The sequence below is a fragment of the Zalophus californianus genome, chromosome 7 (genome assembly GCF_009762305.2).
Source record: "Zalophus californianus isolate mZalCal1 chromosome 7, mZalCal1.pri.v2, whole genome shotgun sequence".
NCBI classification, from domain to species: Eukaryota; Metazoa; Chordata; class Mammalia; order Carnivora; family Otariidae; genus Zalophus; species Zalophus californianus.
The window spans coordinates 78,443,976-78,469,510 of record NC_045601.1 but is presented as its reverse complement, the minus strand read 5'-3'; the positions used below and the strand labels follow the sequence as shown (position 1 = coordinate 78,469,510).

At 38.7% G+C, this 25,535-nt stretch overlaps 1 long non-coding RNA gene across 1 annotated transcript; it reads right to left on the bottom strand.

The window, feature by feature from the left end:
• Positions 1 to 10,323: 10,323 nt before the first annotated feature.
• On the bottom strand, positions 10,324 to 24,695 carry LOC113927658. The gene is made up of 4 exons (XR_003521697.1): positions 24,640 to 24,695; positions 24,474 to 24,535; positions 15,345 to 15,451; positions 10,324 to 10,558 (listed from the first exon to the last, which is right to left on the bottom strand). It is a non-coding gene; the product is annotated as an uncharacterized LOC113927658 (long non-coding RNA).
• Between the last annotated feature and the right edge of the window lie 840 nt (positions 24,696 to 25,535).

Here is a 25,535-nt window from a genome sequence, read left to right as displayed (position 1 = left end):
TACTTTAGTCTATTAATTCTAATAAACTGCATCCCAATGTTTTGTGAAAAATATGCAAATTACATTGTCGATCCAATCTGAAAAGTGAAACTATAAAGAATGGTAGAGGGGCACTCGGGTGGCTCAGTTGTTTGGGTGCCTGCCTTTGGCTCAGGTCATGATCCTGGAGTCCTGGGATCAAGTCCTGCATCAGGGTCCTTGCTCAGCAGGGAGTCTGCTTCTCCCTCTGACCCTCCTCCCTTTCATGCTCTCTGTCTCTTATTCTCTCTCTCTCAGGTAAATAAATAAAATCTTTTTAAAAAAAATGGTAGAAATGCCAGTTTACAGGAGATGCATAAGTACTGTCTCTATTTTTAACAAGTAGAAGGAATGGAAGGGAAATTTTTCATAATCAATGCCAGTGACTTGATGTAGGATTTTAAAAAGATGTATAAACTATTTACTAATAGACAAGGTCCATAGACCATTTTATTGTGTGTGTGGACTTGGGGGTCACACTTGTGATATGGCCACTGCCAGAGTGGTCTTGGTGTGTTGGCCTTGGGCATGAAGGCCCTAGGAGTGGCACCTGAATCTTCTTCAGTTGCTCCAGGTCTTTATAGAGCTTGTTTTCCAGACCGTTAGCCAGGACCTGCATGTAATTTCCATCCTTCATGTCATTCTGTCTGTTCCAGAAGCAGTCTGTGATTTTGCATTAAGGTGATCACAAGTTCCACTTCATCTTCAGTGACCTCTCTTTGTGAATCAATGTTTATGTTCCTCAACCCCACACAAGAATATCTTTGTCCCACAACCTTACTGGCAATGATGGCAAAAGCTATTTTCAGCAGTCCAGCAAATGTTGGTGGTGAGTACTCACAAAACGTGCTGGAATTTCTGAGTTCCCTAGAAATATGGTGGTGGTATGCTGGCCTCCTGTGGGGGAGAGATGTTGGATTTTAAAGAATTGGTTTGGAAGCTTTTAGGTCAAGAGTGGGGTATACGATGGCCCACAGTCCAAATCCAGCCCACTGCTTGTTTTTGTCAATAAAGTTTTATTGCAACAAAGCCATGCCCCTTTGTTTATGACTACTTTTGTGCTATAAGAGCATTTTTTTGAGAATTTGCAACAGAGACCATAAGGCCTGCAAAAGCCTGTTTTTCCTAAGTGTAAAATTTGCTATATTTACTATGTGTCCCTTTATAGAAAAAATTTGCTGATCCCTGCTCTAGGTAAAGAAGCATGGCGACTAGGACTTGAGTTTGCTAAGAACTATCTAATGAAACAATTTTGGGATGGGGAAAGGGGTCAGGTTTACTAGATACACAGATCAGAGAAATGCTGTTCACGTTGAAGACCTGGTGTTCACTAAAAATTCAACCACCATTTCTAGAGTATTACATGCCAAGCACAGGAAATGTGACTATGAATAACTGTTGGGTAGAAGAGACACATCTATAAAGGAATAATTCAAAATAAAGTTGTACTTGCTATGAGAAGGGTGTGTTCAGAATGATGAGAGACCTCTGAGTGGGGAGTTTACTAACCTAAAGAAAACAAAGTGCAAGTTGAATACTAAAGTATAAGTGGGAATTAGCTCCTTAGTGAAGTAAGATATTCCAAATAGAGAGATCTGTTTCAGCAGTGGCATAGGGCACAAGGTAGTATGTTTAGTGGGAGAATAAAACTCAATGTGATATCTTTATAAAGTGCAAAGTGAAAAATGGCAGGAGATGGAGGTTGAGGCCACGTTCAGAGAAGGAATTTTTGCCAAGTTGATGAATTTGAACTTTATTATAGAAGCAAAAGAGAAGTACTGAAGCATTTTAGTTGCTGTAGTAAAATTGTTAGATTTGCAAATTAGAAAAGCACCTTTGGCAATGATGTAAGTCAAAATAGGAGCCCAGGAGCTGGCTTAGGTGACACTGATAAAATCCAATCAAGAAGAGGTTAGTGCCTGGACTAGGGTAGTAGTGGTATGGGTTGAAAAGAGGAACAGATGTGAGAAATACAGGATGTGAGACAGGCATATTTTAAGGATGTTTGATTTAATGATGCAAAAGTATGATAAATCAAGAATAATTCAGAGATTTCTGGGATGGTACCTAGATAAATCATGTTATCAGTAGTTGGTATGGGAAGAGAATGAAAGGGTGCCTGGGTGGCTCAGATGGTTAAGCATCTGCCTTCGGCTCAGGTCATGATCCCAGGGTCCTGGGATCGAGTCCCGCATCGGGCTCCCTGCTCCTTGGGAGCCTGCTTCTCCCTCTGCTTCTCTCTCTCCCTCTGTCTCTCATGAATAAATAAATAACATCTTAAAAAAAAAGAGAGAGAGAATGAAGTTTGGGCATGGGAGAGATGATGAACCAGTTCTGAACATGTTGATGTGAAGAACTTATAGGTTATCTATTTGGAGATTTCTAGCAAACAGTTATATCCTGAAGCCTAGGGGGAAGATGGGACCAGTCAGCCATGTGTACAACTAGTGGTTGAAAATATATTAGAAAAGAATGTACATTAGAAAAGCAAGAATCCCAGTGGAACCATCAAGAAATCCAACATTTTTGAGTGATGATCAGAGAAAAAGTAACCTACAAAGGAGACCAACAAGGAACTATTAAAAAGTCAGGAAGATGGATGGAACTAGAGGGTATTATGCTAAGCGAAATAAATAATCAGAGAAAGACAATTATCATATGATTTCACTCATATGTGGAATTTAAGAAACAAGGCAGAGGGTCTTAGGGGAGGAGAGGAAAAAATGAAACAAGATGAAACCAGAGAGGGAGACAAACCATAAGAGACTCTTAATCATAGGAAACAAACTGAGGGTTGCTGAAGGGGAGGGTGGTGGAGGGATGGGGTAACTGGGTGATGGACTTTGGGGAGGGTATGGGTTGTGAGCACTAGGTATTATATAAGACTGATGAGTCACAGACCTGTACTCCCGAAACAAATAATACATTACATGTTAATTAATTGAGTTTAAATTAAAAAAAGAAAAAAAGTCAGGAGGAGGGCTCATTTTCCATAAATCCTTTATGAAAAATGGATAAATATGGTCTTGATAAAAGTAAAATAGGCAAACTGAAACTATTTGAATGAGTACATCCAAATGCACTGATTAATGCCCAATATCAGCCTGGAGAGAGGACCCTAGAAGAGAGAAGTGAGACTCTCCATTGTATTCAACTTTTCAATTAATGTCTTAGATAAAAGACACCTCCTTAAATGTTTGAACTATGAGAAGCTGAGAAGAATAGAAAACATATTACATAAAAAAATTAGGATGTGAGAAAATCTTGAATGACTATAGCCACATGTTCTATCTAATAAAATAAAATTTTAAAAGAATTAAAGTTTCAGTAGTAAAGTACATGATGGGAAAATGTAACTTAGCAATTTATTGTGGAAAGAAAAAAATTTGTAGGAACTAGCTGATAATTAATATAAGTCAACAACATGAAGTAGTTGCAAAAAAGAGGTAAGATGATTTAGACTGACTTAATTGGAGAATAGTGTCTAGAATACTGGTTCTCAAACTTTATTGCACATGATAATCAGCTGGGGAATTTTTACCACTCCTTCTGCTCTATACCAATTAAGTCAAAATCTTGGGGTTAGGGGGGCGGGTGGTGGGGCCAAGGCATCAGTAAAACTCCCCAGGTGATTCCAGTGTGCAGCCATATTTGAGAAAAAGTGAGTAAGATTGAGAACAAAAAATAGAATAATGGTTTTTAACTGGGAGCAGGAGACATTAGAATCACCTGGTGTTACTGTTGTTCAAAATACACATGGTTAAGCCCCCTCTTCCCAAGGTTCCAATAAGCCTTTTTGGTTGGGGTTCTAACATACCACACTTCTCCACCTGGTTTGAGAACCACTGGTCTAGAATAGCTCTACTCTGTACTGCTCAGACCATCCTTAAGGTCTTGAGTTTGTTCTGGCTGCCTCTCTTTAAAAAGGCCTGTAGATTAGAAGTCTCAAACTGGTGGCCACAGGCTGGATCTTTGTTTGGTCCTGGGAGACAGGGGGAAGTAGGGATTGGGAGTGTGGTAGCTAAAAGATGAAACACTGTCAATATTTTTTAAAATTAAGAAACTTCATATGATCTTGATTTTCAGGTTCCCTTAAAAACTGGTGAGATCTGGCAGATCTGAGCCCACCTACCCCTTGGAATGATCACTTAGAGCCGAGTCATGGCTGCCCACTTTAGAGCTGGGCTGTACTCTCTAGCCCTAAGTTCACTTATTTACATTTTCACACAAGCTCCCAAAAACGCTTGAGTTGGCTACCCCTACTATAGACCAATGGATCAGGTTCTAGGGAAGAGCAGGAAGGTGGAAAAATCTTAAGATTATGTCTTATAAGGAGTGCTTTAAAATATCTACAGTATTAGAAGAGAAGATCCAGTAGGGCTCTTCACATTCCTGGGTCATTGTCATGTGGAAGAGGAACTAGACTTATTTGGGCCCAAAATGAAGAAGTGGGACTACTGGGTAGAAGCCACTGGGAGACTGATCTGAACTCCACATCCCAACTAATTTTCTAAAAAACAGAACTATCTAAAGAGGAAGGTATTTCTTTAGAGATAGTGAGTTCTCAGTCATGGAGATGTGTTGGGCTACCTTTCTGACACCTCTGTGGGGGATGAGGCAGGCTTGGGATGGGCTTTAGGGTAGAAACTTCAGTGGGGCTTGGAGTTGGGTGTGGGACCTGATGCCATTTGACCGGGGGTCTTGGTGTCTGGAACTAAGGGGCAGTTGCTGAAAATTACTTCTTAATGAAGTGTTGGATCACAACCCAAAGGTCAGTTTGAGTTCATATTGACAATCCAAAGAGAACTAAGCAGAGTTAAATGGGGTGCGAATTAGGGAGAGCAGTTTGGAGCCGATAGTGGTGACAGGGTGATCTGGAGCAGTGCCTGAGTTTAGGGAAAGGAAAGGGAAAGAGTAGGAAGATATTGGTAAGACTAACTCCAGTCTTTCCATCTTAGGCACAGTCGGGCCAGAGTGCTAAAGGGACTGTCAGCCCTGAGGTGGAATGTGTGTGTGTCGGCGGGAACGGGGCGGGGTGGGGGGGGGGCATACTCTAGCTTTATATGAGATGTGCCTTTTAATGTGCTTACTAGCTATGGTAGATTCTGATTCCACCTTTGAAAATCACCACACCTGAGAGCCAAGAATAGTTTGCATAAATCCTGCCTTTTCTGGTTACTAATTTGTGTTTTGGGATGAAGTTGACCATCTTCCAACATTTGTAATCTTTTTTTGAATTATATGAAGAATAAGGTTGTAATGATTTCAAAATAATTTCAAAATTAATGAACCCATATTTATGTGACATAGGACTTTTTCTTTAAAATACTTTGAAATTTTCTTCTGATTGTAAGATATATGCTCTTTGTTAAAAAAGAAGAGAGAGAAAAAAATCACAAAGAAGAAAATTAGAATCATCCAAAATTGTATCACCTAGAGATAAATGCAACATAATTTGGAATGTATTCTTTCACTCTTTCCTTGTGCAAGAGGAAATTTTTTAAAAGATTTTATTTATTTATTTGAGAGAGAGAGAGAGAGAGACAGAGAGAGCCTGCTTGAGCAGAGGGGAAGGGGAGAGGCGGGGAGAGGGATAAGCAGAATTCCACACTGAACCCAGAGTACAATGAGGGGCTTGATCTCATGACCCTGAGATCATGACCTGAGCCAAAATCAAGAGTCTGCTTAACCAACTGAGCCACCCAGGTGCCCCAAGGAAATTAAAAAAAATTAAACGTGAAATAAAATTTTAAAAAACTGTTACATAATTTTTTTTTCATTTAAGGTATCTCTAACTTTTTCTTCATAATTAACTATGGGGGGGTGCATAGAATGGTGGATAAGAATATGCATTGTTTTGTACTTACACTGCTCTGGGTCTTGAGTCCATAATGTAGAAATTCTTTTTTTTTTTTTTCTTTTAGGTTCCTGGACCCAATTCTAATGTGGTAGAGGGCTTTCCCCCTCAACACCAAGCAATTCTCAGACACCAGCAGGGTGTCCAAGAAGTCAACTCAATTCTGACACTATCTACCTGGAGATAGCATCAGATTCCACAGGTTAAGAATTCAGTCCTATAAGACTGCACCCTTTATGCTTTGCATGCCAGGCACAAACCCCAGGCTGCTACCTCAATGACCTCCTCCTTAGGTTTGAGTAATTTGTGCGAGTGGCTCACAGAACTCAGGAAAGTACGTACTTACATTTACCAGTTTATTAAAGGACAGGCTGAAAGAGATGAATCAACAGCCAGATAAAAAGACATAAGGTGAGATCCCTAGTAAAAGAGCTTCTGTCCTTGCAAAGCTTGAGGCTGAGCTTGATGGCACATTGAAGTGGACTGGCTCCCCATGCATGGAAGCTGCCTAAAAAAAAAAAAAAAAAAGATAAAAAAAAACTGTTTTCTTTGTTTTTTATGGAGACCTCATTACATAGTCATGATTGACCAAGTCACTGATCATTGGCTGATTCACCCTCCAATACCTCTCTCCTCCCCAGAAATTAGGGAGTGGGACTAAAAGTTCCAACCTGCTAATCCCATGGTCCTCCTGGCAACCAGCCCCTCCGTTGGGGCTGACCAAATATATATATTTTTTGTAAATCATTATATCACATTTTTCTAAAAGAGATGGCAAAAAATCTTAATTAGCTTTTTAACTGGTCCTAAAACCTAATAATAAATGGACAATAAAACATATACAGGGAAATTTATAGATCATGACATCCAACAAAAGCAGAATGTATATTCTTTTCAAGTTGTACACAGAACATTTACCAAAGTGGACCATATTCTGAGTAATAAAAATGTCTCGATAAATTGAAAACTAGGCAGGTCACATAAAGTATGTTCTCTGATTACAATGGAATTAAATTAGAAATCAATAACAGAAAGATGTGTGAAAAATCTGCAGCTATTTGTCTGGCATCAATAATCTATAGGTTGAAGAAATCAAAAAGAACATGACACTGTGTTTTGAACTGAATGAAAATGAAAACACAACATGTCAAAATTTGGGGAGTACCTTTAAAGCAATATGTAAAGGGAAAATTCATAACACTAAACCTTTATGTTAAAAAGAATAAGATCTCAAATCAAAGTGAAGGATCTAGAAATTGCCAAAACAATTTAAAAAGAACAAAGGTGGAGGGCTAATATTACCTGATGACAAGATTTATTCTAAAGCTTCACTAATCAAAACTGTGGTATGACACCAAAATTATGATCCATAAATAAAAAGTTGGTAAATTAGACTTCATTGAAATTAGAAATTGAAATTGAAATCCACAAGCTGGGAGAAAATATTTGTAAATCATATTCCTGATAAAGGATGTGTGTCGAGAATATATATGTGGAACTCTTAAAACTCAATAGTAAGAAAACAACAACCTAATAAAAAATGGTGAAAGATTTGAATAGATGTTTCACCAAAGAAGATTGGTGATAGCTACTAAGCTCATGAAAAGACACTCAACATCATTGGTCCTTAGGGAAATACACATTAAAACCGCAATGAGATGCCAGTGCACACCTATGAAGATGGCTAAAATTAAAAAGATTGACCATATGTCGTGTCGTTAAGGTATAGAGAAACTGGAACTCCCCTAAGCAGTTGGGAGCATAAAATGGTATAACCACTTTTAGAAAATAGTTTGTCAGTCTTTTAAGAAAGTTAAATCTCCATCTACCACAGACCTGGTAATTTTTCCTCTTATTTATCCAAGGCCAAAGAAAGCATATGTCCATACAAAGATGTGAACATGAATGTTTACAGTGGCTTTATTTGTAGTATCCAAAGTACCCATCAACAGGTGAATAAATAAATAAATCGTGATCTACACATACAAGGAACTACTATTCAGCAATACAAAGAAATGAACTATTCATCCCCCCATCAACATTGGTGAATCTCAAAATAATTATGCTGACTGATAACCTAGACAAAAAAAGAGTACATACTGTATCAGTCCATTTACATGAGATTCTAAAAAAATACAAACTCATCTATAGATAGAAAGTAAATAAATGGTTGCTTCAGAATGCAGAGTGGGGTAGAGGAAGGGATTACAAAGGTGCAAAGAGGAAATTTTGGGGATGATGACTATGTTTGTTTGTTTTTTTAAAAGGTTTTAAAGAGAGAGAGAGAACAAGCAGAGGGAGCAGCAGGCAGAGGGAGAAGCAGGCTCTCCACTGAGCAGGGAGCCCGATGCGGGGCTGGATCCCAGGACCCTGGGCTCATGACCTGAGCTGAAGGCAGACGCTTAACCAACTGAGCCACCCAGGCGTCCTGATGGATATGTTTATTATCTTAAATGTGGTGATGGTTTCTCAGGAGCATCAGACTTACCAAATTGTACATTTCAAATATGTACAGTTGACTGTGTGTCAATTATACCTCAAAAAGCTATTTTAAAAAAGAACAAACTCATGTATGCCTCCTTTTGAGCTCTGTGCTCAGGTTTCATGCACACATGCTTTTGGAGCTGCTGGGGTTGGTTACCTTCACTGTTTAGGATATGGAATACTGTGATCATTGAGCTTTCCTCTTAGAAACATCTTTGGGGGTTGCCTGGGTAGCTCAGTCGGTTAAGTACCCAACTCTCAGTTTTGGCCCAAGTCATGATCTTAGGGTCATAAGATCGAGCCCCACATGGGGCATCGTGCTGATCACAGAGTTTGCTTGAGATTCTCTCCCTCCCTCTCCCTATGCCCCTCCCCACCTTCTTGTGCACCCACACATGCTCTCTCTCTCTCAAAAAAAGACAAAGAAAACTCTTTGGTGCCTGAATACAGCCTCCTAACCATGATTGTCTCACTCAGGACTGAACCCAGTGTAGTCAAGGCTCCTCCATCATTTTTCCAGGTAATGTCAGAAAATATAGGATACCACCAGATTGTGAGCCCCTGGGGCAGAAACTACCTGTCATTCAGCTTTGTCACCATGGAATCATCATCTCCAGGGCCTGGCAGGTATGAAATACGTATTCGTATACTGAAAGGAATTGAGTGGAATCACGGTGTTCTGAACTATGGCTATTGAATCTACTCATAGGTTTCCTTTGGCCAAGAATTTTATAAGGAGTCCATTAACTCAGGTAGCTTTTACTTTTGGATCCAAGGTGCATAGTCCCACAGCAGATAAACTATCTGACCCTTCTGCAAGACCCTGAAAAGTGATCCTCGAGTATTTGGCATACTGAGTATGACTATCTAGAATCTTGGCCTGTAGCCTGTGTCTCACCTTTCTATCATTGCAAACTCCTAACTCTGTAGGTGATAAACCTTCAGTCAGATTGGTTGTCTGGCTTTTTTGCATTCATCCTTGAGACTCTGCCTTACTGCTCCCACATGCCCAACATAATGGTTCTTGACTGGTTACCAATAAGCCTCTCCGGCCTCCCCCTCCCAACAAACAAAACACCGCTACAGGGAGCACAGGCTAAAATTATTTTCTTGGTGCTTCGTTCCCAACCCTGACCGCACATCGGGATCACACCTGGAGAGATTTTTTAAGAACATGGTGAGTGCCACCTTAGGCCAATTAAATCAGAATCCCAGGGTGTGCCCTCTGGGCAAGAGGTGGTTTTTGTTGTTGTTATTGTAGTTTTAGCTCCACAGGGAGTTCGAACTGCAGCTAGTTGAGAAACTGGTAGGTTGATAGTATCATCTTTTTGTATGGAAAGTCAGCACTTTCTTAATACGTCTGAAAAAACCTGACTGCCTTTACGAACTACATTTTCCTGAAAGGCCAAGTTCTCTCATTGGTTAGGTATAGGTCATGGTAGTTATGAGAAGAGTTACCCTATAATTAAAATAAAATGAAACTTAATTCCTGTAGGAAATTACATTGTACCATACAGTAAATTATACTTTTTATTGGGAAATTATAAAAAAGAATTTAGCATTGGCTAGAATAATAAAATGTTTAATTTTTAATTACATAATTAAAAGATAATTAGCTGAATAGGTAATCATTTGGCTAATGGCAGTGATTAAATGATTGCTTCCATAATGTAAATTACCTTCCATCATAGTCAGTGACCTAAGATATTTTCTGAACAGCTAGTGGTATTTTAAACGGATCATTTTATGAATAAACAGCCTGTATTTTGGTTGATGGTCTCCCTGTGACCAACTTGTCAGCTGCACCAAGGAAAAGACCAGGAGACCAGTCATCCAGAGCTGCAAGGGTCTGTCAGGATCTCTGGGTCTTCGCTAAGCAGGCTGGTGTCCCAAGCATAGCTCCAGGGGCAGAGAAAGGAGACCGCAAGGCTCAGGGCTCATTGTGGTGTGCTAGATACTGCATTTGTGTCTTTAAAAACTCTGAGTCTCAGTTTCTTCACCTGTGAGGAGGGTATATTAAAACCTACCTTGCAGGATTGTTGCTATTATGTGCATAGTAATAAAGCTCTTAGCACAATACCTGGCATACAATTAGTGCTCAAGAAATGAGAGTAATTATTACCTTTTAAGTTATTTTCTTTGTACCAGAGCTTTCTTATATTGTTCCTGGCCCTTTGTTTAGCTGGCCACAGAGAGGACCTGTGGAGACACAGGGACACCGCAGAGTTAGGTCACTGGATTCTGGATGACAGTTCCTGGTGATGCAAGATGGAATGGCAGGTGGGGGTGAGGGTAAGTTCATTTGTATGGGTCTCTCCTCTACTGAGGAGGGCTTGGGCACCAGGGCAAGCCCAGTCTGTAGGGAGAGGGTATCCCTGCCTTCAGCATTGAGGGAGAGTCTGTGCTCCAAAGCTAGCCTCACAGATCCGAACCTAGACAGTGATCAGGAGATGTAACATTGGAAATCAAGCCTATTTAACAAATACTCCTACAGAGATCTGAAGTCTATTTTCTGCTGTTAGAACAAAAAACAACATGTTTTTTAAAAATATTTTTCAAGGTTTTTTACTTCCTGACTTTCCTTTCTCTGACATTATACACACTAATTGAAATTGAGCCAGATGCTCTGCATCCAAGTGGAGAGATCTGGAAAGGCTCTTCTAGATTTGTGCTTTTAAAATGGGTTTTCAGTCTCCTGAGCTAAGTGACTCAGAGGGGCTAACAGCAGAAGTGGATAGAGTTCCACATACCACCCACTGTTTCCCCACATCAAATTCAGCGATTCTACTTTGATCTGTTTTGTTTGTTAGGGTTTTTGAATAAAAATTCTACTTGCAAATAAGGATTCTTGTACTAAAAAAAAAAGTTGAAAAACTAGAGAATTAGTAACTCTTCCATTTTATAAATGGAGATTAGAGTTGTAAAGTGGCTTGTTCGAAGTTACACATCTAGAAAATAATAGAACTAGGAGTGGTAATTAGTTCTTCTGATTTTCAGTCAAAGACATGGTTCCCTATATCCATGTCTCTTAGAAGATAGGGAAAAGCAGGTAAGAATACATGGCGCACTTTCCAGGCCACGGCTGTGTGAAGACATTGCAAGAGAAATCTTCCAGCAAAGTGAAAGGAAAGCAGCAAAATCTCAGCGTCTTTATAGTGGAGTTATCACCCTAAAGGAAAACCATACAAAAAAGGGACACAGAGAGGGCATATTTTCTCTTCATTCCTCTCTTCCCTTGGAAGGTTTCTATTGTGTTGCCAATTAAGCGACATGACTTGAGATAGGCACCTTGGAAGCCATACAAAGGTTTGTTTGTACATCATAAACTAGGAGTGGCGGGAGGACCCTGTAGCACGTTCGTTTAATTAAGCGACATGACTTGAGATAGGCACCTTGGAAGCCATACAAAGGTTTGTTTGTACATCATAAACTAGGAGTGGCGGGAGGACCCCGTAGCACGTTCGTTTCATGACAAATCCTCAGGAAAATGTTACAGAGAAACTCAAGTATCTATATTTCTCCCTGAGGCTTAGGACTCCTTAATTATGGATCACTCCTGGTGGTACTCAGCTGTAGCATTAATGGGCAGTCAGTATCTGGCAAAAGGATGTGCCTTATTCAAAGGTATTTAATGGACCCTGTGATTCCTATCAACCATACTCCATGCATTCCTTTTTCTTTTGCCCCAGACTTTAGTTATGTTCTACCCTCGTGGTCTCACTTCAAAGTATGACATGATTCTCTCTTGGAATCTTGATTTCTGGCTCATCTATCGTCTGGGTAAGGTCTCTTTTATTTCAGTACCCTCAACCATAATCTTAAGCATTCCCACAAACCCACCTTTAGTTAACATACAACTGAGTAAAACAGAATGTCGCTTCTCTCCATTCCCAGTTCTATGCAGAATGCTGTGCATGAGTTCCTCCCCTGTACAAATTCCAGTGCTGCTGAGAAGAAAAAATCCTTTACATGTGTAGGGTAGATGAAAGGAATGAGCACTGAATGAAAAGAACATGGGGAAACATCTGCACAGATGAAGAAAAGTAGTCAATTTGGGCAAAGAAATAAAACACAACCACTGGTTAAGTTTTGAGTGATCAGGGCTGGTAATATGATATCACTCCCTGGTTCACTATGGTTGTACGGGTATAGCCGCAGAATCCCTCCTAGGGCAGGACTACAGATGGAAGCCAGACCACGTGGCAATTATTCTCTTTAGCATCAAATTGCCTTTGAGAAGCTTGCCAATCACTATTGCTAAACCTCCGTCTAGATTCTTCTACCTTAATTCAATGCCACAACATTATTCTGATTGGCAAAGTGAGGTGGGGTGGTTTTCCTTTTTTTCCTTTGGTTTGTGTTTGTTTGTTTTAAGGAATAAGATAGAGACAAGGTAATCATGTTGTTAGCAAGAAGTATTCAATATAATGTGCTTTGGGTTGTTTTAACATTACAACTTAACTAAACTGACCTTGGTTTTATACCAGTTGAATATAGATGTATTCCTCTGATTTAACAAAGGGCTGAAAGAATCATTAAAACATAAAAATGTATGCATGCACCATCTATCTCTCTGTAGCTAAATGTAATTGCAGTTTTCCAGCAAAGAATTTGTGGGGAATTAAAATGAAAAGAAAGAAAGGCTTGGGAAAGTAGAAGCAAAATGGATGGAAAATATGAAATTAATTATCTCAAGTCCAAAAAAAAATCTGTTTCTTATAAAGAGTTGGAGATCTGTAGCACTTTAGAATTATTTACATTTTTTCACAAATGTTCTCACTGTCAGTGGAAGAATAATATGTGAAGAAGTATCTTTTGTCACATGAGCCATGTAATAAAGAGCTGGGAAAGGGTCCAAAGGACTCAACCAATCCAGTCCTCTGTGTCCAATAGGATGGTGACCTCAACTGCTTGAAATAAATGCTTCCTGTCTACTCTGGCTAGCTCTTTCTTTTATGTAAAAACAAGCAAACAACCAAATAAAAAAAGGAAGACCTGTTTTTCTTCCTGATCTTTAAAATTTCTTCAAAGAAAAATTTATCCCAAACATTATATATTTTAGACTCAGTTTAGGTCTGTTCTTTTTCTATTTCATGTAGTATCAATACTAGGAAAAGGATCGAGTTATCAGCAATGTGCTAAAAATTTCCCAACACATATGAATTTAGCTGTATATATATAAAATAGAATGTGCTGATTTGCAGGGGGATTAGTTAGAATTAACAACATTGAAAAAAGGAAAACTGTAGAAGAAACTCTTAGTGGCGCTCCTTCAGCCACTATCCAGAGGAAAAGGAGTGTTTGTCACCAGACTTGAAGTACTGAGATCACACTGGGCATCTTGCGTCTATTTTGAGATCAATCTATTAGAATGACTTAACTTGGCAGACATTAAACTTGAAATTCAATTGGGCCCTGATTCAGTATTTATCAAGAAAGCTTCTATTATCATTAGGATTTCCATGAAGCTCCGTCTATAAAGAGAAAATAAGCTTCACCCTGAAGAGACCACAGAATGTTTAGTTGGAGTCAAAGCTAGAAAACAAACTTATTCTGGGAGCAAGCAGCCTCTAGAAATTCTTTTGGTTTCAGATTGTCCCGGTTTGTGTCTGGGAAACAGGTGAAAGGAGATCTGCTCCCTAATTACAACCAGTGGTGCTAAGGATCCATACCTGGGCTGGAGCGGGTGCAAACAGATATCAAGGAGCCAAACACAAAGCCGGAGCCCCATTTCCTCTTTCAGAGAATGTGCCTCCGAGCTGTGCCTAGAGTGGGTAAGCTTCCAGAGTTAGTGACTTCTATAGGTGACAAGCTATGGTTCTAGCAATCTTTGGGGCCAGATGTGCTTTTCAGTCTTAGAAGCCCTTCCAGTGATTGAGATTTTCCATCTGTAAAGCCACCAGATGGAATCTGCAAAGGTAAGGATCCAGATGAATTTTTAATGTGTATTGTATATCTGCAAGAACCTAGATTCTATACATTTTTTTTTTTTCGTATTTAAGACTACTTTTTATCTCTTATGGGCAGGGGAGGGGGTGTTCGTTGGGGGAATATTTGTCATTGATAAAGGTGGATTGGCTGGGGATTTCTAAATGGATCTCATTTAATTCTCTGACAACTAGGTGATAGTTTACTTCTACACCTATAGTTCCACTCAGATGCGTGCTTTCTGTTTGGACATATGGTCACACATTGAAGATTTTTCTAGCTTTTACTTATTTTTATTTATATCCTGGCAGAGTTGATTATCTCCAGGGAATACCGGTGGTGTGCTCAATGCACAGCTAGAGAGTGGCTCTGGAGATAGACATTTTTAATTAAATTAAAAATTCTCCAACACATGCCTATGTAAAAGGGAACCTGATAGTGCAAGGATGCTTGTTCCTGAAACAAATCTGAGACAAATTTAAATCTGTATCTCTACTCAGAGCCAGTATATAATAGTTATTTTCTGCTTACTGTACTGGGGTTGATGTGGGTGGAGATGTAGAGGGAGAGCCAAGAAACAAAAAAGATTACATGCACATAAATCTGAAGATGATATGTTCACTTATTTGCAATATGTAAAACTAGATGTGTCCTAAATGGCTGATGAATTAACGAAATTATCAAATGTCTTTTCGGCATCTAATAATTATGTCATCTTAATAAACTTAAAAAGTTTATTGATGCAAAGAGTAAGGATGATAGATTTCTTAATATCACGCCACACTTGGAATCAGGAATACACTCTACTTGTTCATACAGTATCCTTTGAAACTCAAGTTCCGGGAGTTTAATGGACACTGTGGTGTGCTGCTCAGGTGCCGTTATCAACGGGAGGCCCTTTCCCCCTCAGCGGTCAGGAGTGTTTGGGGTTGCTGATGGCTTGCAGCTGAGTCTCTCCTCTGGGAGCAGTCTCCCCTCCATGGCTGGTGCAGAGCTCTCTGTGGGTTAGGCTGAAGCCACTGTTGTAAAAGAATTGCAGTTCAACTTCCCTCCTTACCTGGGTTGCATTGCTCACTTTCTTAAAGGTGGTGTTTTTGAGAGCACTTTCCAAAACACCTTTGGCAGGCATATTTCTACGTCAGAGTCTATCCAGGGAACCTGGACCTAAGACAGAAGCAAGTTGCATTTTATTTGCTAATATTTTAGTCAAAATGTTTGTAGCTGCAATTTTAAATGAGATGGGTCTAGCAGTTCTTTAAAAAAAATCATCAGGCTTTGCAATTAAAATTAATCTGACTTCATAAAATTAATTAGGATCCCCCTCACTTTTTTCCATGGCCTGGGAATGTTTAAACATCGGAATCATCTGTTATTTAAAGATTAAACCCATTTGGTCTTTGGGCCTTTTTCCAGGATAGATTCTTAATCACCAGCCCGATATCTTCTGCGGTGATTGGCAATTTAAGTAACTTATATTTTGTTAGGAAATCATTCACTTCCTCTGTGTTTTCAAATTTGTAGTTATCAACTTGCAAGCAGTAATCTCTTATAGTTCTTTTAATCATGCCTGTATCTGTGGTTTGTCTCCTTATTTTTAATCCTGTGTATTTTTCCAAGTGCCCTCTTGTGTGTGCTTACCATGTCCACTCTCTCCTTTAATCAAGTTCACAGAGTTTATCTACTTTATAGGTCTGAATTTTTTTTTGACTTTTGGATTTATTTATCCTCTATCTGCTTTATTTTGGTTTGTTTTGTCTTCTAGTTTATTTCAGCTTTTACTTTAATTCTTTTCCATTTCTAATCCATTTCCTAATTTCTGGTAAATGAATACAAGGTTTCTTTGTTTTTCTGCTTTTTTTCTTTAAAAATAGACATTTAAGGCAATGAATTTACTCAGCATGTTAGAGTTTACTGTTCCCTAATTGCTCTCCCAATAGTTTGTTCACTTTTTATATTTTTGATTCATAGATTAACTTTTCGAAAGCTGAAGCTTTTATAATTTAACTTTATTGGGGTGTAGTCAAGGAAGATAACTTGAAAATATTTTTTTCTATATATATTTTTTGAAACTTGTGAAGCTTTTCTCTTTGGCCAAATACATGATTGATTTTGTAAATGTTTCATGAACCTATAGGAGAAAATATATATTCTCTACTAAAAGGGATTTAAGGTTCTACATATATCAGATAAAATTACTGATGTGTCTAGTAAGTGTATCCAGTTCTGGAAGACCTCTATTTAAGTCTATCTAATTGTAGTTTTATCAATTCTCCTTAATTTCCAATTTTTGCTTATATTTTTTAGCTGGCATATTATGAGAATTTGACTTTCACTGAAGTTTTGAACTGATGCTACAGGGTGTTACATAATTAAATATTAAACATTTTTGTTCTTAAAAGTTAATTGTCATAGAAAGCAACTTAAGGAGAGCCTGGGTGGTTCAGTTGGTTCAGCGTCTGCCTTCGGCTCGGGTCATGATCCCAGGGTCCTGGGATAGAGTCCCTCATCGGCGGAGGGAATGCTCAGCAGGGAGCCTGCTTCTCCCTCTGCCTGCAGCTCCCCCTGCTTGTGCTCTTTCTTTTTCTCTCTGATAAATAACAAATTTTTTTCAAAAAAAAAAAGCAGCTTAGTGATCTTGATGACTACTTAACTTCAATGTCATCAGAATCCCCCAGAGGCCAGAGTTTTTATGAGTCCAGGGTGGGGCCCTAAAATCTAATTTCTAACAAGTTCTCAGGTGATGTTAAAGCTGCTGAGGACCACACCAAATCAAATACTATTTGATTTTGCTTGTTTCTTTGAACTACCAAAATTTTAAAACAAATGTTCTCCATTTTAAATTGATACAGGCCAAAATTAATCTGAAGTTATGGTTGCTTAGTATCTTTTCCTCTATCTAGTTTTGCTCCTTCCTTCAATTTGCTTTCCAATTTATTATTAAAATTAATTTCAAAAATGCAAATTTTACCATATGGCAAATCAACCTTTTCTGATGTTAATATCCTCACTCTTAACTTTCATTTGCATTAGTTTGATATTTTTGTGTATCTCTTTATCTTTAACCTTTCTGTATCGCTTCAAGTTGTTTGCAGTTGGGTTTTGTATTTTAACAAATATGACAAGCTCTGACTTCTAATGGAAGACATCAGTCCATTGATACTTAATGTATTTCATTTTATCCTTTGTCTATTTTTTTTAAATGTTTTCTTTTTTCCTTTTTGCTGGTTTGATCAACTCACTCCTTATGCTATTTCCTCCCTTGTTAATGTGAATATTCTACTTTTCCATTATGTCTGTTCTATTCTAACAATAACAATTTGTTATCTTTGTACTATCATTTTTCATGTAGATAACTTTTTATGCTTGGAAATTTTTACAGTTTTGGTGGGGGGGTATCAAGAATTCACCTGACTATGCCCAGGTACATGTCCTTTTCTCACCAGTCCTGCCTAATACTCAGCAATTTCTTTCAATCTGCAGACTCTTATCTTTCTTCAGCTCAATAATTTTTTTCCTATTAATCAAATAATTTATCTTCCAGGAGTTCCTACTAGATGTTATAAATCTATCCTCAGATTGTCCTACCTGCCCTTTCCCAATTTCACATGCTTGTGCTTTGAACTATTTCTTCTGTAGTCTTCTGGGTCATTCTTTTTAGACTCTATAATGATCATCTTCAATTCATGTGCTGAATTGTTTCATAGGGAAATTATGGCTTCATCTGAATCTTCTTGAACACCTTTTTCTTCATCTATCTCCTATAGCAGTTCTTTTTCACCAGGAAAGTTGCATTTGTCCAGACTGCTCTTCCTCTCTTTGGCTGCTGGGCGCTTTAGCTGGGTTTTTACATCCCGGACTTGTTCTGGGCTGACTACTCCATTACCCCAGCTTGCGGCAGTATGGCGAGTGATGGGTGGTGGCCGGCTTGCACAGGCTGGCAGTGCAAGGGTTGCCAGGTTGCCAGCGTCCAGGTCAGCTACCCAGAGAAGCCACCGGGATCCCAATCTCTTCTTACCTCCAGCCTCTGGAATGGTAGGACCTGGCACAGCCATTCAGCACTCGGTTGACTTAGTTAGTGGGGGGAATCTGACCTCTTAACCGACTGAGCCACCCAGGCGCCCTTTTTTTTTTTAAGATTTTTTTTTAAGATTTTATTTATTTGAGAGAGAGTGAGAGAGAACATGAGAGGGGAGAGGGTCAGAGGGAGAAGCAGACTCCCCACTGAGTGGGGAGCCCGATGTGGGACTCGATCCTGGGACTCCAGGATCATGACCTGAGCCGAGGGCAGTTGCTTCGGGAACCAGGGAATCTGACCTCTTGATGTGGGGGCATAGAATGATCTTTTCTCCATGGTAAGAAGATCCCTGGGGTACAATCTTTTCCCAAAACTTCTTTCTCATCCTTGTCCTGGGCAGTCTGATGCAGGTCTCTCATCCTTGCCCAGCCCCAGAGGAAAACCTCACTTTGGGTCTCTCCCTGGATGTCCTCAGAGCCCAAAGCCATGCTAAAACTCAGCTCTGCGTCGGTCAGAGTAGCAGGTCAAAAAATCGGCATGTTGCCTGGAGTTGGGAGTAGACAGGTAGATAGCAGCAGTCATTTTCTAGAATCCCCTCTTAGCATGAAAGATGTTAATTTTAAGCAGGGTAAAACAGAGAAATGGTTTTCTTTCCTCTTTGTTTCCCCAGTAGCTTAATGATTTTTTTTTTAATCCCATTTTTGTATGAACCCCTCTGTGATATATGCTAATGTTTTATCATTGAACTATCAGTGGCCTCAGAGAAAACTAGTCTGATAGCCCACTATTTCCAATCATAATGGTTTAATTCAAATAAAATAATCATTTTTGGTAACTGGCCTACAGTACTTAATTGGTTTATACAAATAATTTTAAATCACTAATCATTATGTTTACCTAGGATAATTTCACATAGTTCATCTTGGAAGTTTCTGCAGGAAGTTAAGTTGCTTAAAATAGACATGACTTACATCATAGAGATATGTATATCTATATTTATATTTCTGTAGATAAAGATATCTGGTAACCCCAATACGAATATATGAGGAGTGCCAGATTTAGTCCAAAACAACAACCAGGACGTTCAGTTAAATTTAGATTTCAGCTAAATAATAAGTTAAAATTTTAGTGTAAGTATGTCCCATGCAATATTTGAGACATACTTATTAAAATTTTATTCATAATTTAGCTGAAATTCAAATTAGAGTAGAAATTCTATATTTTATCTGGCAACACTAAAATATACATAAATATACAGATGGTCCATGACTTACAGTGGTTCAACTTACAATTTTTTGATTTACAATGGTGTGAAAGTGATGCAGTTAAATAGGTATATGAGATCTAACCTAGGGAGAACTTTTCAATAGGCTCAGGACTTTAACAGTGAAACACAACTGGAAGGACAGGCCAAGTCAGGTTGTAAGAAACAGGGGTGCCCCCTTCAGGAGGGGGAAGTGTGATTTGCTGTAGTACCTTATGGAAGTTTTAAAGGTTGTGCCCAAGATATGTGGCTGCCCCACAGTATTGGTTCCCTCCTCCTACCATACACCTATTTTAGCTCGATACATGGCCCTCTAGCTAATGACTAGGTTTCCTAGACTCCCTTACATCGAGGTGTGGCTATATGGCTTAAGTTCTTATTAAAGAGCTTTGAGTGAAAATAATGTGTGCAGCCTCAGGGTCCTATTTCTCAACGGAAGGGTAAGATTTTCTTCCGCCCTCTCCATCTTGTGCCTAGGTTGGAAAAGTGGTGACAAGCCATCTTATACCAGGAAGGATGAAAGCATCACTCTAGGGCAATGGAATAAGTAAAAAGCCTAGGACCTGATTACTTGCAACCCCAAGACCAGCTGTAGACTTCCTCCTAGACTACATGTGGGGAGAAATACATTTTTAATGTGTTTGAGCCACTGTTAATTGGGTTTCTGTTACAGCTGCTGCCAACTAATATAAAGAAAGGATAACTGCTCACTGGGAGGTTGGTAAGAAGGTTCTGTTTAAAGTTCTACATTTTTAAGCTTGAAATATTTGTATTATGAGCCAATATTCCCCCAGAGAATCACAAACATCATACAAATATCATTAGTGCATACATCTGAGAGTCAAATGAATAATACTTTCTTATTTTGTAGCTATAGGGGAATAGGTCTAGGAAAAATATGGTAAAATTGATAAAACAGGTTTGTTTGTTTTTTTTTTTGGTCACAAGATCTGGATTTGAACAGTGGTCCTACCACTCAGTAATTGTTTAACATCAAGTATGTTGCTTTACTGCCTGACTTGACTTTTTAATCTGTGTAAAATACCTACCTCCTGACTTTATCATGAGGTTCAAATTAGGTAATATCTATCTAAAGTTCTAGGTAATTGGTACAATTTTCAAGATAACCTCCTCCCTCGCACCCTTGACAAGATACAGGGTACATCCACTCTATAGTATAGTGTAACGTGTGACTTGAGCGAGCTTACTTGATTTACCTGTGTAGAGCTGCCATTTAGTGGATGCACACAGTCTGCCTTACCAGCGAGCTAGCTAATATACAAATATAAAGATCCTCTTTGTGCCAACTGTGGGATGAGTATATGTCCTTTAATTCTGTTTTCTGCTCTACTCTCTGCCTTCGTGGGCCCGTGCTCTAGTGTTAGAGGCCAGATGGGGACCACAGGCGAGGCTGGCCTGGTGAAGTCCACATGCATAGACTGCGGGGTGGAAGAGACTCTGCTACTCAGCTCCTGCTGATTTGGGATGAGGCTCCCTGTTGCCAGTTCTCATAAATTTTCAAGGGAATTGCAAGTCTGAATTTTTATGTGGAATCTCTGGGTTTTTTTTTTTTAATGTTCAGTTTTTTTGTTTTTTTTTTAAACCGTGTTCGGGTGGAATAAAGCCATGTCTGTGGTCGCCAGCTTGCTGCTGCAGCTCTCCATGCTACCCGCGTTGACAGACTCCCTCTTCGCTGCCACGGATGCCTCTTGAGAAATCCACTGACTATAGATGCGCTTAGCACCAATGTAGTCACTTATGCACGCAGATCTGTGTGCTCAGAACAGGGGCTGGCTCCAAATAAGATCCTAAGTGTTTTAATTTAAAAGCGCAATTACAATAAACTGAACTCAAGGAAGGTATTTCAATACTACACTAATCTAAAGTGTGGGTACCTGCAGTTAATTCTGTGGGGAAGATGATGTAATAAATATTTCTCTGTTTATTTGGTTGTATGAAGCCACATACTCAAATGCTGAGTACCTTTAAAAACAATCAAAATCAGCAATTCAATTATTTTTATTAGAACAGCCAGGAATGAGCTTGTTAAAATAGATCTGCTTTGTTGTAGCTTGCTCTGCTGGCAATGTCTAAATGAATTAAATGAGTCAGACTCAAAGAAATCTCACAGGCGGCTTTAATCTCTTGTCAGAAAGAAGAGCTAACTAAGTCAAACATCAGTAATTTTTTATTCTTGGCTCATCTTAGGGGTTCATGTTCTTAGCTACGTGTTTGTGGACTTATATTTTAATCTTAAAATTACTCTCCTAAAATATTCTTAAAATTGGGAATTTGGGTGCCCAATCTTCTTAGAATTTGCTGGTTCTTAAAAGTCACTCACATAAAAATACCATCTCTCTTCTGAAGTTCGTAAGAGGCAACTTCTTTGTCACTCAGTTCAATACCAGAACCTAGCCACAGTTTTGTTTTCTGCTTTTATAAGACCAGCAAGTTCCCAAATTTCCATTTTGAGATTTTTCATTTCTAGTATACATAATAGAAAAGTATAAATAATATGTCACAACATGAGTCTCGGAGGTCAAATGTGAGGGAGATGTGGTTCTCTTGTGTGTCATGTAAAATTCTCTAAAATATTCTATGGCTGAAAAATTTGTGCTGGAAGCAATCCAGAAATTGTGTTGGCCTCTTCTCTGGGGAGGCCTTGAGTTCTTGGGAATTTGTGTTAATACTGTTATAGTCAGTTCCTTTTTCAAGAACTGACTGATGGATTAAGCTCCACTGGGCAGGAAGTGGAGCTTTTTTTCTGTTAAGAAAAAGACCCTCTTCTACCACTGTGGGTCTTTGCTAAAGGTTTAAAAAAAAATGTGGCCTACAGATATCAGGAGTTGAGTAGGTTGAAGTCTGTAATGTTGAAGAAACAGCAATTGCTGAATGAGAGTCTAAGAGGACCCAAAGTGCTAAAAAGGAAAACTAAGATATTCAGCCTCATTTTAAGGGTATCTGTGCATCATGGGCTTTGATGTTGGCTTATTAATTACACATATAATATACAACTACACCTATAACAATAGCCATGTATAAATATAAAGATTCAGACACTAAAGTTTCTAGAAAGTATGATAGCCTCATAAATAAGGACCATCTACTGACTTGTAGGCAATCTTCATGAAGCAGTTTATAACAGTTTCTTGTCAAGGTTTTTTTTTTTCCTACACCTGGGTGTTCCTCTTTCGTTGGGTATTTTCTAGCTTGATACATGTTTCTTAGCACCAGAGTTATAGACTTCTATATTTTGGTAAGCATGTTCTTTTCCCTGTGAATGGGATCGTCCATCTTCCCACACTGGAATTAAGTAGAATAAATCTAATCCTTGACGTACCTGTATTTAGTTTGACCACAAAAAGTATAGAGGAAAGCCCATAAACTTACCACCTTGAGAAATTAAACATTATACATTGCAGCTCCTATATATTCTTCTTTATTCTCTTTCCTCCTGGGAAGCCACCATTGTTCTGGTCTTTTTATACAATGTTACATATAGTTGCCCAAACATACGGTATTTTGTATATTTTATACTACATAAAAAGACAGCACATTCCTGTATCCTCCTGAGAAACTTTTACATCTATGATAATATAATCCCTTCTCCCTCAAAGATAGTTTTCCTGTAGATATAAAAATCCTTTGTGGAGATTTTCTTTCTTTTTAGTATGTCAAATCATTTTTTCTAAATATAGAGGAAAATAATGAAATGCTTGGATTCTCAGAATAAATTTACTCTTTATAAGTGCAGCACCACTTCTTAACCTCTTGTAATCTCCATCTATTTTTTAATATTCTCTTAGTTTATTTTCTAAATGGAATACTCAAGTAAAATAAAATTTCACCTTATATGCATACCCTTACCACCAGCAATGTCAGTTCTTTTTTTTTTTTTAAGATTTTATTTATTTATTTGACATAGACACAGCGAGAGAGGGAACACAAGCAGGGGAAGCGGGAGAGGGAGAAGCAGGCTTCCCGCCGAGCAGGGAGCCCGATGCAGGGCTCGATCCCAGGACCCTAGGATCATGACCTGAGCTGAAGGCAGACGCTTAACAACTGAGCCACCCAGGCGCCCCAGCAGTGTCAGTTCTTGACCAGTTAAATACCCATATGTTTAAGTAGAAGTGTATAGGGATGTTTGTGGAAGTAGAACTAAAGGGAATGAGGTAGATACATATTTATTGATCTTGGGAAAGCTCTAAGATATATCATTAAACAATTGCAAAACAAATTAACATAACATTTATATTTTAAAACTTTCTAGGTGTTCTTATTAGCTTTATAAATATATAGAAAGAGTTTTGCAAGCAAACACTGAAAGTTGATAAGTGATTATCTCTAGCATAGGAGTGGGATGTCAAGGAGGACTTTGTATTACCAGTATTAGTTGAATTTTTACAACAAGAAGTTCCTATGTTAATTGATTAAAATATAATTAAGGTATATACTTAAAAAGTCAGTGTAACATTTTTAGGGCAGGCTAATAATATTGTGGCTTGAAGCAAGAGATTAAAACTATCCCAGCAAATGACTAGCCTAAATGGCCTCAAGTAGAATGAACAAATTGGGGTACTAAGCGGTACTTAAATATATATCCCAATCCCTTATAGTCACAGAATTTGTGTAGGCATAGTGCTATCAACACTGGCAAGCAAGAAAAGTCACCATCAGCAGACTAGAATTGCAAGGTTTGCAACACCCAGAAGAAAGAAATCAGTGGGCTTGGATGGACAAGAGTCAAGGAAACACAAAATATGTGCATGAAGAAAACACTGAGAAGACCAGATCCACTGATACTCCAAAAATAGTGAACAAATATCAAGAACTAGACTGAGTACTAGTGCAATAAAAAGGCTAATAATTAGAACATGAGCCCGAACAACTAGAAAAGCAGTACTAACCTGAGTCTAGAATGTCCAAGATACATTCCAAAGAAAGTAATATACTTCCTAGGAGCATGTTCCTGGGGAAGGCATAGATGAGCAAGAAATGTAGCCGAACTAAAGGAATAAGGCAGCCTGTTCAGGAGGCAGAAACACTAAAGGCTGCTACCAGAGAAAAGCCTACCTTATTTTAGTAATGGGGAACTCCAGCTTGCCTGCCTGCTCCACACCCAGGTGCCCTAAAGTGAAGCCTCCCAGTGGATAGGCTGCACCCGGTTATATAAGCCCTGCAATCAACTCTGTCATCCAGGGAGGGAGAACCCACACGAGCTAAAAATAATCAGTTTCTCATTCATAGATGTGAAGGAACAACAAAAGATCATGAGATATTTGAGGAAAAGAAACTAAATGAAAGGGAGGACTGATATGAATAAACAAGTCAATGTGCCAACTGACCTGAGAAGCAGCAGAAAAAATTGAAGGACACAGAACTTGAAAGAAAACTTCTAATTGATATACGGGATAGTGCAAAGAAAAATATATAAAAGATTGTTAGGAAAAAGAGCAACCAGAGAACACGAGAGAATTTTAGTAGTTAAAATGTAATTGCTCTGGAGGATGTGCTCTATTAGAAGTAAGGGCAAACCAGGCAGGAGGAAAACAACATGGGATTCAGAGAACAGAAACCTTCGTCCAGAAGAGCAGCAAGGAAAACAACTATGCAACAGGCCGAAAGAGCAATCAGTACAGAGTGGAGCAGGAAGATGGACGGACAGATCCTCAGGAAGGATGACCTCAGGAAAATGACAAGGGACTCATGAGAATATATGGTGTGATGGAAAGTATGAAGAAAGCATGATGTGATAGAGATATAATGGAAAAGGTGAATAAGAAAGCCATAGCCCGAGCATTAAACAAAAAGGAAAATAAACCTCTATTTTAATCAATTAATGTAAGAAAATCCATTTCTTTGATTTTAAGATCACTATTACAAATGATTTAGGAGTCACAATATTGAAAGATAATACCATCACCATGCTTGGCTTGGCATTACATAATAATACACACACATACACAAAG